The sequence below is a fragment of the Schistocerca piceifrons genome, chromosome 11, assembly GCF_021461385.2.
Source record: "Schistocerca piceifrons isolate TAMUIC-IGC-003096 chromosome 11, iqSchPice1.1, whole genome shotgun sequence".
NCBI lineage: Eukaryota > Metazoa > Arthropoda > Insecta > Orthoptera > Acrididae > Schistocerca > Schistocerca piceifrons.
In genome coordinates this window covers 89758472-89772861 of record NC_060148.1, presented here as the reverse complement: position 1 = coordinate 89772861, position 14390 = coordinate 89758472, and positions in this window count along the sequence as shown.

The following is a 14390-nucleotide window of genomic DNA, read 5'->3' as shown; positions in this document are numbered from 1 at the left end:
AAAATGGTTCACTTTTAATTGTAACTATGTATAGGTCCCATCTGGGAAATTTTAAATTGTTTATGAGGTATCTGGATTCCTTTCAAAGCTTTATATGTTTTTTATGTTATTGGTGATTGGTGAGTAAGTATTTTTATATATCCAGTTACATTATACTGTGTTATCTGTCAGACAGGAGCAAGCAGTCAATAGTCTGTGGTGACTTAAAGGGGAAAAAATGATCTGGAAACCTTATTAGGATCCTAGAATTTCAGCACAGCAATTCAGATCCTACCATTTGAGCTCAGTAATTAATTTGCCAACACTGGTGGATAAAGACAGTAGGACTGATAATGTTTTCTTTGGTGAAGCTGAAAGTAAGAAAGTAACTGTTTACCCAGCAAAAATTGCTTTGTCTGATCATGATGCACAGTTATTTAGGATAAATAAGCATAGTGCATCCAGTACAGATACTCCTCAGATACAATAATTAATGACTCCAGGACAAATGTGTTTAAGAACAGTTCACAAGAGATGACAAGGGATGATATTTATAACGAACCAAATGCTAACGTAAAATTTAATCTATTCCACGGTAAATTAATGTCATTATTTCAAAATTGCTTTCGACATAAGCTATTCAAGAAGGACATTAAACAGCTATGTAAAAATTACATGTACCACTAGAGGGTTTAAAGAATTTTGTGAAAGGAAAAGGGAAATGTATCTGTTGGGAAGAACAACAAGAGATATTGCAGTAGTTACACACTACTAAACTGCTCAAAATTATGAAGAGAAGTTATTTAAAAGTCAAGAAATGTGCACATAATGTCAGAAATCGGCAATTCTGACAACAGCATTAAAGCTATATTGAATGTAGTGAAAAAAGAGATAGAACAATCAGCTACAGAACAGGATAGCATTACTATCAAATTCAATGAAAGGACTGTAAATAATGAATCACAGGTAAAATATATTTAATAATAATTTCTTAAATATAGCATAAAGCATAAGGACAAACAGCTCAAGTGGAAAATTGCAACAGTATGTTGAGAAAGTAACTCTCATAAAATTCAATCATATGGATGTACCACCAAGTTCTCCTTCTGGAATTAAGAAAATTATACATTTTCTCTCTCTCTCTCTCTCTCTCTCTCTAAAAAAAGATTTATTCTCATATAATAATCCCTGACTTAATGAAATGACTTACATAATGCATCACTAACTCAGTGCAATTTTCCAGAAGGACTGAAATATGCTGTTGTTAAAGGTCTCTTTAAAGAAGGTGATAAGAGGGATGGCAATAACAACTGACCTGTTGCACTTCGCATTTTCCAAAATTTTTGAGAAGGTGATGTAGTGTAGAACATAGTCTCACCTTAGCAACAATAATATCCTCAGCAAATCACACTTTAGGTTTCAGAAGAATTGCTCTACTGAGAATCTCACATACATATTCACTCACAAAATTTTACAAGCATTACATAATAAAGTAGGGCCGGTTGGCATTTTCTGAAACCTATCTGAGGCACTTGACTGTGTGAGTGATAGTATTCTCCTATATAAATTGGAGTTTTATGGACTATATGATATAGCCAATCAATGGAAAATGTCATATCCAACCAAAAGAAAGCAGAAAATTGTATTTAGTAATTCGATCAATATAGTCCAGGGACATAATTCTGGCTGGGGAGAAAAAAAAAGGGGGGGGGCATGAATGGTGTTCCCTAAGGCTCCTTCTTAGGTCTGCTATTGTTCCTCATAAATGTAAACAATCTTCCACTAGTACTGTAATCAACCCATGCATATGTACAAAAACAGAAGAAATAATAAATATTTTTAAAAGTATTATTGATTGCTTTTCTGCAAGTGGTCTCACACTCCATTTTAAAACGACAGCATATTCAGTTCTGCACATCTAGGGGCACTACACCAATGATACATGTAACACATGGTGAGGAAATAATAGATAAGGTGGAAACATCAAAATGCTTAGGTCTCCATATTTACGAGAATTTGAACACTATATTTATGAGTAGTTGAACTGGAAAAAGCACTTTTTGGAACACCTAAAACAATTTAGTTTAGCCAATTTACACTTAGAATGATTGCAAATCTTGGGGAGAGACAAATCAGTAAGTAGGCATATTATGCATATTTTCATTCAATAATGTCATGTAGAATAATGTTCTGGGATAACTCACCTTTCAGAAAAAAAGTCTCCATTGCTCAGAAATGAACCATAAGAATAGTATGTGGTGCTCACCTTGATCATCTTGGTCCACAGCTCATGGTCTTGTAGCTAGCATTGCTACCTCTGGATGACGGGGTCCCGGGTTCGATTCCTGGCCAGGTTGGGTATTTTTCTCTGCCCGGGGACTGGGTGTTTGTGTTGTCCTCATCATTTCATCATCATCCTCATCATTCGTGACAGTGGCTAGATTGGACTGTGAAAAAAAATGGACTCTGAAAAAATTGGGACTTTGAACGGGAGCTGATGACTGCGCAGTTGTGCGCCCTACAAACCAATCATCATGGTCGTCATCACGATCATCTTGTAGACATATGTTTAAGGAGTTGGACATTCTGACTACTGTTTCACAGTGTATTTATTAACTCATGAAGTTTATTGCAAATAATCCAGTACAGTTCAAAAGGAACAATGATTTACATAATTACAATACCAGAACAAAAAATGACATTTGTTGCTCCACATTAAGGTTGGCTTTAGCACAGAAAGATGATGCACTTTATACATATACATCATTTTAGTTTTTGGTTGTGATGGTGTCCTCTGTAAAGGACAATGTCCCAGAGATAAATCAACATGGTTCTGACCAAGGTTTTCAGGACGTTTCCCTAGCTTGTAGGGTGTGTACAAGAACTGGTAATTCCCTCCCATTTACTCCTAATTTGGATCCACAATTTGCCCCACTGTCAGATTGTTTTAATTGGGCCTTCAATGGACTGTATCTCGAACAGCTAACTCCACTCATTGGGGGAAGCATGCAATGAAAGACAATTAGAAACTACAGACCAACTATTCTCAAGATGTCAGACTGATACAAGAAAAACGCAGAATTTACAGAGAAATTAAAAGGACAAATAACCCAGAATTCAAACATCTATGGAATAGAATGAATGCTCAAATAAAGCGCAAAATTTCAGACCATCAATGCAGGCAGTGGGTGAGACTTGTAGACAGCTAGACTTTCGTGATGGTGGCAAGTTCTGGAAGAAATTTAAAACCCTTACAGGACAAGCAATTAAGCCCAGCTCCCACATTCTCTTAGGCACAAAACCCATTACCAATGAAAGAGAGAAAGCTGAAGCCTTTAAAAACATACTGGAAGAAGTATACTCTTTCCCCCAAAGACATTAACTTTGATAACAATTTCAAACAGTCCATCTCCAGAAAGATAGCAGAACTATTAATGACACTCATGGTAATGACTGAGGAAGATGATACACTGAAATGTGATGCAACAGAGGATGAACTAATTAGTGCCACATAAGCTGGAGGTAATTCTGCCCCAGGTGGAGATGGCATACTTGGACTATATACAGGGTGTTACAAAAAGGTACGGCCAAACTTTCAGGAAACATTCCTCACACACAAATAAAGAAAAGATGTTATGTGGACATGTGTCCGGAAATGCTTAATTTCCATGTTAGAGCTCATTTTAGCTTCTTCCACCTACGCTCAATGGAGCACGTTATCATGATTTCATACGGGATACTCTACCTGTGCTGCTAGAACATGTGCCTTTACAAGTACGACACAACATGTGGTTCATGCACGATGGAGCTCCTTCACATTTCAGTCGATGTGTTCGTACGCTTCTGAACGACAGATTCGGTGACCGATGGATTGGTTGCCTCCACGTTCTCCTGACCTGAACCCTCTTGACTTTCATTTATGGGGGCATTTGAAAGCTCTTGTCTACGCAACCCTGGTACCAAATGTAGAGACTCTTCGTGCTCCTATTGTGGACGGCTGTGATACAATACGCCATTCTCCAGGGCTGCATCAGCGCATCAGGGATTCCATGCGACGGAGGGTGGATGCACGTATCCTCGCTAACAGAGGACATTTTGAACATTTCCTGTAACAAAGTGTTTGAAGCCACGCTGGTACGTTCTGTTGCTGTGTGTTTCCATTCCATGATTAATGTGATTTGAAGAGAAGTAATAAAATGAGCTCTAACATGGAAAGTAAGCGTTTCCGGACACATGTCCGCATAACATATTTTCTTTCTTTGTGTGTGAGGAATGTTTCCTGAAAGTTTGGCCGTACCTTTTTGTAACACCCTGTATATGAAAGTGCCTGCTGACAATAATACTCCCTACACTAACCACACTGGTTAACTACTGCTTTATAAATGAAATTATACCACTGGTATGGAGAAGGATCAAGGTCATACTGATCACAATAGCAGACAAGCCACCGACAGACCCAACATCTTACAGACCTATCTCATTTCTAACATGTGAAGAATACGTACTCGCCAACTGACAAAGTTCGATGATGAAAACCACATGTTTCCAGACACACAAGCTGGCTTCAGGAAACAAATACCAATGAATGAGCCTCTACTAAGGCTTACAACAGAACAGATGCGACAAAATCTAGCAGCGCCGGACACAGCACACTGGTTATCTTCCACACCGACTGTGCTTTCGACAAAATCCGTCATGAAGGCTTGCCGTACAAACTGACAATAGGAACACTGACCAAAACAGTAAGACTCACACGAATGCTACTTCGAGACAAACTATGCAGAGAACATGTCAATGATGCCACCTCAGATGACTTCACACCACAAGGGGGCAATCTGGATCCCCTTCTCCACACTTCGTACACTATTGACGTTCCAGAAACCACTAAGGATAATGAGAAATTAGCCTTGCATCCAGATGGCACTGCTTATCGGTGGTCCACCCATATACAACAGAGGCAGACACACCAGTAGATAGACACGCTCCAGACACAGATGAAAAAGTGGCAAATAAAGCCAAGCGCCAATATATATTGGCCACGACATCTTGGTAGATGATTGTTGCAGTGTCTGTGTGTTTATGGGTTGCATTTTTTCATGTGACTTGTCAAGTCAATGGCAGCACGGCATCTCTTGCCGCAATTATCACAAGTGTATCTGGCTGCTGAGGCGGGAGCAGTGGTAGCATTGCGAAGCTTTTTCTGCCTCAATCTGTCTAACAAGCCTTCGTCATGTTTCGACCTTCCAGATGATATATCATCACGCCACTCTGATCTCGTGCTAGCCCGTGCCTCCCATCTGTTTGTGTCGATTCCAAAGCTCTCCATATTTCGTTTACAGGAGTGCTTGAAACTCAATACAGGACGTCCTACAGGTCTTTTGGCTATAGAGATCTCTCCAAGCATCACCTCACGTAGTTATCTGTCAGCTTCAAGATAGCTGAAATACTGTTGCAGTTTTAGATAGCACTGCTTCGTTGGTCACTCGGTCCTTCCACGTTACTTCGAGGATGGATCTCAGGCAACGCATGTGATAAGCGTTAAGGCAATGTTCTTGTATGGCATAGGTAGTCCATGTTTCCGATGCATACAAAAGGATGCTCAGGACACAAGTTTGATATACAAGAATTTTGGTGCTCAAAGAGAGTTTGTTGTTTTTCCAAACACATGTAGAGAGTTTGCCAGAAGTTGTTGCAGCTCTTCCAATGCGAGCATCAATTTCCTTGTCAACAGACATGTTTGATTCTATAGTAGATCCAAGGTAGCAGAAGTTGTCTACGACTTGCAGAGTAGTGCCAATAAGACCCAGACAATACTGTTTTGACATTGTGCCCTGTCTCAGAAAAGGTGGCAAGATGTGAGGCTCCCATGACTACACCTATGGAATGTCCCACTGACGCTATCAACAATACAAATTACCTAGGCAAACATCTACACAAATATTTAAATTGAAGGACACACTAAAAAAAAGACCATTGGCAGAGTATGCAAAAGACAAAAACTAATATGACTTGTACAAAGACAATTCCATGGATGAAGTCCCACCAGCACTTATAAATCATATGTAAGAACAGTGTTGAATTATACAGGGTGGTCCATTAATAGTGACCGGGACAAATATCTCACGAAATAAGCATCAAACGAAAAAAACTACAAGTAACGAAACTTGTCTAGCTTGAAGGGGGAAACCAGATGGCGCTATGATTGGCTATGGTTGGCCCGCTAGATGGTGCTGCCATAGGTCAAACGGATATCAACTGCGTTTTTTAAAATAGGAATCCCCATTTTTTATTACATATTCGTGTAGTACGTAAATAAATATGAATGTTTTAGTTGGACCACTTTTTTCGCTTTGTGATAGATGGTGCTGTAATAGTCACAAACGTATAAGTACGTAGTATCACATAACATTCCGCCAGTGCGCACGGTATTTCCTTCATGATACATTACCCGTGTTAAAATGGACCATTTACCAACTGCGGAAAAGGTCGATATCATGTTGATGTATGGCTATTGTGATCAAAATGCTCAACGGGCATGTACTGTGTATGCTGCTCGGTATCCTGGATGACATCTTCCAAGTGTCCGGACCATTCGCCAGATAGTTATGTTATTTAAGGAAACAGGAAGTGTTCAGCCACATGTGAAATGTCAACCATGACCTGCAACAAATGATGATACCCAAGTAGGTGTTTCAGCTGCTGTCGCGGCTAATCCGCACTTTAGTAGCAGACAAATTGCACGAGAATCGGGAATCTCAGAAACGTCAGTGCTGAGAATGCTACATCAACATCGATTGCACCCATACTATATTTCTATGCACCAGGAATTGCATGGTGATGACTTTGAACATGGCGTACAGTTCTGCCACTGGGCACAAGAGAAATTACACGATGATGACAGATTTTTTGCACATGTTCTATTTAGCGACAAAGCATCATTCACCAACAGCGGTAATGCAAACCGGCATAATATGCACTATTTGGCAACGTAAAATCCACAATGGCTGCGACAACTGGAAAATCAGTGACCTTGGCGGGTTAATGTATGGTGCGCCATTATGGGAGGAAGGATAATTGGCCCCCCATTTTATCGATCGCAATTTAAATGGTGCAATGTATGCTGATTTCCTACGTAATGTTCTACAGATGCTACTATAAGATGTTTCACTGCATGACAGAATGGCAATGTACTTCCAACATGATGGATGTCCGGCACATAGCTTGCGTGCAGTTGAAGCGCTATTGAATAGCATATATCGTGACAGGTGGATTGGTCGTCGAAGCACCGTACCATGGAATGCACGTTCACCAGATCTGACGTCCCCGGATTTCTTTCTGTGGGGAAAGTTGAAGGATATTTGCTATCATGATTCACCGACAACGTCTGACAACATGCGTCAGCGCATTGTCAATGCATGTGCGAACATTACGGAAGGCGAACTACTCGCTGTTGAGAGGAATGTCGTTACACGTATTGCAAAATGCATTGAGCTTGACGGATATCATTTTGAGCATTTATTGCATTAATGTGGTATTTACAGGTAATCATGCTGTAACAGCATGCATTCTCAGAAATGATAGGTTCACAAATGTACATGTATCACATTGGAACAACCAAAGTAAAATGTTCAAAGATACCTACGTTCTGTATTTTAATTTAAAAAAACCTACCTGTTACCAACTGTTTATCTAAAATTGTGAGCCATATGTTTGTGACTATTACAGTGCCATCTATCACAAAGCAAAAAGTGTAGTCCAACTAAAACATCCATATTTCCTTACGTACTACACGAATGTGTAATAAAAAAATGGGGTTTCATATTTTAAAAACACAGTTGATATCCATTTGACCTATGGCAGTGGCATCTAGCGGGCCAACTATAGTGCAATCTGGCTTCCCCCTTCAAGCTAGACAAGTTTCGTTCTTTGTAGTTTTTTCGTTTGACGCTTGTTTCGTGAGATATTTGGCCCGGTCACGATCAATGGACCACCCTGTATAGCCCCTCCCATGGCAGGTATGACCAGCAATAGAATGGCTGTACACCACCAAACAACACCAGCCGTGAAGCATCCTCCACCTATTGTGGTGCACCCCAGCTGATGACACCCACACTGTAGCCAAAGCTGTCCCACTGCAGACAAGACTCGCAACCCTTCACGCCAGGTTCAGAAGACACATCCTACAGAACAGACGAGACATGAGTGACATCCAGACACAGTGACCTAGACACACAGCCAAGTCCAGACACAAATACTTCAATCCACCAACAATCATAGCACATAACACCAGCACCGAGTACGGTGACACCTCAGAAGAACAGCTTACTCCGACGGAAGATGTGCCACTGCCACAACACCTAGGACCTCACCATGAAAGTGGTGATAATGTTGATAGTTTTTAACAGATGACTGCATTGACATCAGTCTAATATTAAAGTATACTAATAAAATAAATAAACAAATAAAAATAAAAGAAGCAATGTAAACCAAATTTACGTTAAATCATGTACATACCATGTGTGTGTGTGTGTGTGTGTGTGTGTGTGTGTGTGTGTGTCTCCTATGTTTCATCTTTGTGTGATGATTATGTGTTTTTTTTTTATTTTATTTTTTTTTTTTTTTTATCTTCCCCTACAAACAATTTAATTTTCTTTCTTTGATCTTAATATGTTTTAGCACTATATGTAGTTTTCCATAACTGTAACAGTGTTTAACCTCTACTTTTGCCAAAAAAGTACTTTTTAAACACATAATTTTCTTTTTTAAAAACTAAACTACTGTTAACACTAGACAAGTTATGTTAACCTAATATATTAAAAAAGAAGAAGTAAAGAGAAAAATAATTCCTGAACAGAGACGACCCCACCCTTCTCCTTCAGGAAAGGGATTTATTTATTTTTTTTTTTTTTTGGAAGTTACGTATACAAAGTCTAACTGGAATGTGAGTTGTGCTAGTATATGGCAATTACCATGGAGGACATGATGTTTGTTACAGCAATGAAATGTTGCTGTGTTCATACTTTTCCCTTTTTTTCTTATTTCTTCGAATGCTGCCGAGAACCTCATCGGTTGATCTATAGCCCAAAAGCCTGGCTTCATTTCCCACTCACAGTTCCATTATAGATGTAATTGTGTCTTCCACTCTGATTTGCTCCCTAACTCACTGATGTATTTCCTGTCCCTCCCAGTGATTCCCAAAATGTGTCTACACATTACTCTCAAACCTACCCTCAGATTTTGAATAGTTCTCACATTTTGAGTTTACCGGCGTATATCATTGCTAAAAGTCAAAACGTAATTGCAGGATTTATGAAATTGGAAACTCTATTGAGTTTACAGCAAAGCACCCTACATCATTTCTACTCTTCTGTTTATTACTTTCCCTGTCCATCAAATCATTATCATCAAGTGTTTGTACAGGGTGGGACAAATAAAAGTGACTGGACGAGTGGATACAATTGGACAAGAATGCGTGCACATAGCCACACTCGATGATGTGCACACCACATATATGTCCACCATGTGAGCCACACCAGTTCAGAGCGTAGTGCAGGCTGTGTCAGTGTGAGTGGATCAGTGGAAAAGGATGATGATGATGATGATGTTTGGTTTGTAGGGTGCTCAACTGCACAGTAAACAGTGCCCATACAAAGTCCCAATTTTTTCACAGTCCAGTTTTCTTTTTCACAGTCCAATCTAGCCACTGTCATGAATGGTGAGGATGATGACGAAATGATGAGGACAACACAAACACCCCATCCCAGAGCAGAGAAAATTCCCAACCCGGCCGGGAATCGAACCCGGGACCGTGTGATCCAGAGGTAGCAATGCTAGCCACTGGGGTGGCAAAGGAAGTGATGGTACTCACAATGGAGCAGGAGGTGTTTGTTGTGGAAAGGTATATGACCACAAAGTCATTGAAACGGTGTGGCCAGTTGTTTGCTGAGAAGTTTAATGGTGTCAAAGTGCCAACAAAGAGTGCCGAGCAATACTTGGTCTGAAAATGGCGTCAGACATGATCTGTTTTTAACAAGTCAAAAAACATTGCAAAACATGCTCATACTCCAGAACATGTGGCTACAGTTCACCAGAAAATGCTTCAGAATCCTACCAAAGGAACTCGACACCTGTCACAAGAGATCGGCAGATCACTTCGTGTGAATGAACACTCCATCTAGATTTGCACATGCATCCCTACCAAGTATCTGTTGCTCATGCATTAAAATCAGCAGATGCTCCTCAGTACCTCCAGTTTTGTGAGTGGCTGTTCACAGAGATAACAATGAATGGCTCGGACATGAATCTGTTCTTTATGTATGATGAAGCCTAGATTCACCTGAGTGGCTAAGTCAACTCACAGAATCACAGGTTCGGGGCAATGGAGAATCTGTGTAATTTCCATGACACACCACTGCACGATCAGAAGGTTGGGTGGGGTTTGATGTGCAGTGTCTGCACATAGCATTATTAGTCCCACCTCTGACTTCGGCACATTACATTGCCAACATTTTGAAACCACTTGTGGCAACATTAACAAAGGAGGAAAAGATGCTCAGTTACTCCCAACAGGATGGAGCAACTGCCCATACAACCAGCCAAATCTAGGAGCACATTTACACAGTGTTCAAGCCTGGCAGAGTTACTAGCACAGGTTAGTCCGTTCGCGGCCCTAGCTGGCCATCCATGTCACCTGCTCTGTCAGTGTGTGATTACTTTGTGCGGGGAGTCCTCAAATCTGAGGTGTATCGCAACGATCCTCGTAGTCTTCAAGAACTGCAGCAGAACATTTCGGATGAGACTGCAGCAATTCCAGCACTCCAGCTTTAATCTGCCTTCAACAGCTTGTTGACGAGGGCCCTAAAGTGCCAAGAGATGAATGGTGGTCACTTTCAACATCTGCTTTCAGGTTATTACTGTATTTCCTTTCCTCTGTTGTGTTTCTTTGTACCCTGGAACACTGGTCCCCAGGCCACTGTTATTTGCCTCACTCTGTACATTATTTTCATCTACATCTACATCTAATCTAAATTTATACTCCGCAAGCCACCCAACGGTGTGTGGCGGAGGCCACTTTACGTGCCACTGTCATTACCTCCCCTTTCTGTTCCAGTCGCGTACGGTTAGCGGGAAGAACGACAGCCGGAAAGCCTTCGTGCACGCCCGAATCTCTCTAATTTTGCATTCGTGATCTCCTCGGGAGGTATAAATAGGGGGAACCAATATATTCGATACCTCATCCAGAAACGCACCCTCTCGAAAGCCGGACAGCAAGCTACATTGCAATGCAGAGCACCTCTGCAGACATTGAGTTTCAGTCCTGTTTCTAAACTTACCATTTTAGGTCCTTACCTCAACTGTCCAGGTACATCTGCACTAGAGAGAAATAGCACGGTGACATCAGCCAAAGAAAGGTGGTTACAATATGTTCTATTAACATTTTTTTGTTTTTCCAGTTAAAGAGTTAAAGATGTGGCCGTCTTAGTGTTTGTGCCAGTGAGGAGGGGAACTGTGTTTTAATTCCAGGTAACCAGAATAGGCTAGGAGCCATCAGTGGATGTCCTCAGTATGTATGGCAATGAAAAGGTAAACTACGTTTTATACTGCATGTTACCAGAAACAAATTTTGTGTAAATGAAGAACATTATACAATGGTGACTTACCGAATGAGGCAGTGCAGCTTTTAAGACACTGGCCTAATACCTGGAAGGTTGAGTTGGTCGGTCTGGCCATCCTGATTTGGGTTTTCTGTGGTTTTCCTGGATTGCTAACACAAATGTTGGGATAGTTTCTTAATAGAGGCCTCAACTGAACAGCTGTACTATCCCTGTAGGCTAACTGTCCTATCCTTATAAACTGTGTTGCGTATGCTGTGCACTGTATATTTTTGCCTACTGATTTGCATTGTATTATCTTGACAAGTCCTGTATCATTGTGAGATCATCCTTGGATATATAAAGGTGAATAAATAATAAATAGAGTTGCTGTAGAAGTGCCAGAGTAGTTTTTCTGGTATGGAATTCCTCTTACCGGCACTTCTCTCATTTCTGAATCTGTCACTCACTGTTCTGATGAAGTCCAATGGGAACTGTTGCGATGTCTTTCTTTGACGCTGGGTTGGCAACTGCTATGATTTTATGAATAACACGTGGTGCATGCAACTATTAATCTGCCTTTTTTCCCATGCTACTGTACAGATTTGGGAATGCTGTTAGACCATTTTCAAGCACTTGGTTAAAAGATTATTTTATTAAACAGTATAATACTGTTTATCTGTTACTGTTAATCTTTAGTACATAATATACATACAGAAAATCTAGTGTGTTCAGTATCTTTTTTAATGGCTTGGCCTAATAAGGATGACATGAATGAATTTATGTCTTACATCTTTTCTCTTTTCTTTGCAATAGGTTTTCATTCTTTCCGTATGTTTTCCTTTTCTTTCTTCTGTCTATGCTGCACTTGTCTTTTTAATTGTTTTAGTTTGTTTTTAGTTTTGCTCTCAACTTTCATCTTTAGCCTACTTCTTCCCTAGTTATTTCCATTTCCTTCAGGTCTGTTCTTATTTGATCCCTATCATTGGTGTTTTCAGGTAGGAAAAGATAGATTTCTACTTACCGTAAAGAAGACACGTCAAGTTCCAGAGGCGCACAATTAAAAGACACTCACTTGTAGCTTTCGGCCATAGCCTTCATCAGTAAAGAGAACACACACACACACACACACACACACACACACACACACAAAGCAAGCACACACAACTGCCAACTCCAGCACCTCGGGCCAGGATGCAACATCATGTGGGATGCAACCAGGTAAAGGGGAAGTGATAGTAGAGTACAGGTGGGGAGACAGATGAATGCTGTCTGGTGAGTGTGCAGGGACTACACTGCTGACAGGTGCAGCGTCAGGAGGTTGTGGACAGGGAGGTGGGAGAAAAAGGAACAAAAAAGGAGAGGCGTGGGGGCAGACAGGCAGATGCATTGGCACAGGGCTACAGATAAACAGGGTGGAAGATGAGAACCGTGAGGTAATGATAGGACAGAAGGGATGGAAACAGTTGGGTGGAGGGTGTGGGGACAGTGTGTTACCATAGGTTCAGGTCAGGATAATTACCGGAGTGGAGAATGTGTTGTAAGGATAACTATCATCTGCGCAGTAGTGGTGGAGGGAAGGATGCAGATGGCTCGAGTAGTGAAGCATCCATTGAAATCAAGTGTTTTATGTTCAGCTGCACATTGTGCCACAGGGTGGTCTACTTTGCTCTCGGCCACAGTTTGGCAGTGGCCATTCATCATGGTGGACAGTTGGCTGGTAGTCATACCAATATAAAAAGCTGTGCAATGATTGTGGCAGAGTTGGTAAATGACATGGCTCCTTTGACAGGTGGCCCAGCCCCTGATGGGTTAGGATAAACCTGTGGCAGGACTGGAATAGGAAATGCTGGGTGGCTGGATTGGGCAGGTTTTGCACCTCGGGTCTTCCACAGGGATATGACCCTTATGGTAAGGGATTGGATTGGGGGTGGTACAGGGATGGACTAGGACGTCGTTGTGGTTGAATGGGCGATGGAACACCACTTTAGGAGGGGTGAGAAATACCTCGGGTAGGATGTCTTGTACAGTTTTAATGTAAAAAGATTTGTCATTAAAACTGACATTACCTTGCAGGTCAGTCAGTTACATCTGCACTTGCACAGGTATGCTTTCAACTGAAATGGTGGTTTCGAAAACAGCTTGAAAACAGATGTAAGAGTGAAAGTGTCCTCACAGTGTTTATAAAACTATCCTTATAATTCTTTCAAAGCCACAATGAATTCCCCAAACCTTGGATTTTCTTTAACACCAGTGAGCATAGGGAACTGGACTGTCTTTTGTCATAATGTGTCCCTTCTACAGCACAATTTTATTTTTAAATTCATCCCAATCAAATTAGAAAGAAGTTACCTTGCAATGTCTTACTGTGGGCAGTGTGCAGTCAAGTCCAAATAAAATGCAGTCTGCATTCCATTCCGGATGTCCTAGTATGCATTCCTGCATTCAACAATAGCGATTTTGAAATTTAAAAATGGTTCCACACATGCCCCTTGATTTAACGAGTGTACTTTGCAATAGTATATTAAGTCTCCAAACTCTGCGTTCAGTTCTATTGAAATCTGTTTGCAGCTGACAACGGAATAATGAATGTGACTTCAGAAATTTTACTATCTGTGCCACCGATTTCTTCAGTGCAACAGGCTTGCAAATTAGCACAAAGTGCATTTTGATGTACAGAGCAATGAATCCCAATTGCCCGTTGTTGTAATTTTTTGCTCTTTCATTATTATTCATCTTTAAATTCTTCCTGCACGGTATTGTAACGTCGTTTCAAAGCAAATATGTAGTACTTGTTATTTATGCAGTTGAGAAAACTTA